Genomic DNA, 967 nt, shown 5'->3' with positions numbered 1-967 from the left:
TTGATGGACAGTCTTCAAACAAATGTCCTTCCCCACAATAAACACAGGCTATATTTTCAAATTGATTTGGTGGCTGTGCTGCAAAACTGTTAGACCCATTAGTAGTAAGATTTTTAAGCATTGAGGATATTGATGATACCTAAGATGCGAGTGAAGTAAGAGCGTCTAATTCATGTATTCTAGCAACTTGTTTTCCTGATACTGCTCGGTTGGTTGGCCATTGGTAATTGTTGCTGGCAATCCTCTCGATAATTTCATAAGCCTCATTGTAAGACTTAGAAAGTAGAGCACCATTACCAGAAGCGTCCACTACCATCGTCGTGTGAGCGTTGAGACCATTATAAAATGTCTCAAGTTGGATGCAATGTGGGATTCCATGATGAGGGCACTTTCGTAATAACTCTTTGTACCTTTCCCATGCCTCATACAAGGACTTATCATCCATTTGTTGGAAGGTAGTGATCTCGTTCTTCAACTTAGCATTCTTGTTAGGTGGGAAATACTTCATAAGGAATCTTTCTGCTAACTTTTTCCATGTGGAAATTGAGCTCAGTGACAATGAGTTCAACCAGGCTTGAGCTCTGTCCCTTAGCGAATATAGGATCAGCTTCAATCGTAATGCATCTCTGGGTACTCCGGTCAACTTGAAAGAATCGCTTACCTCCATAAATAGTCTTAAGTGTAGGTGAGGATCTTCGGTAGGCATTCCACTAAATTGGCCCACTATCTGAAGCATCTGGAACATGACTGGCTTCAGCTCGAACTGTTGTGCCTCAATTTCGGGTCTCCTAATACACAGATTAAGATCATTAAATACTGGCATGACATACTATTGTAAAGCTCTATCCCTATCATCAACAATAAAGATAGGATATTGAGCAGGGTTTTCTCCGTTTCCTTGGATTGGATTTTCGAAATTTATCTCTTCGGTCTTCCTTTGATTTGCTTTTCTTATTCGCTCTCGAAA

The 967-nt window shown here is 40.3% G+C and overlaps 1 non-coding gene across 1 annotated transcript; it reads left to right on the top strand.

Annotated features, from left to right (window-relative positions):
• The first annotated feature begins 371 nt into the window (after positions 1 to 371).
• On the top strand, positions 372 to 478 carry LOC128289707 (small nucleolar RNA R71). Its single transcript, XR_008279352.1, has one exon. It is a non-coding gene; the product is annotated as a small nucleolar RNA R71 (small nucleolar RNA).
• Positions 479 to 967: the final 489 nt, after the last annotated feature.

Source organism: Gossypium arboreum, chromosome 2, assembly GCF_025698485.1.
Source record: "Gossypium arboreum isolate Shixiya-1 chromosome 2, ASM2569848v2, whole genome shotgun sequence".
Classification (NCBI taxonomy): domain Eukaryota; kingdom Viridiplantae; phylum Streptophyta; class Magnoliopsida; order Malvales; family Malvaceae; genus Gossypium; species Gossypium arboreum.
Note: the sequence above shows the minus strand (reverse complement) of the source record. Positions and strands in the feature narration are given on the sequence as shown.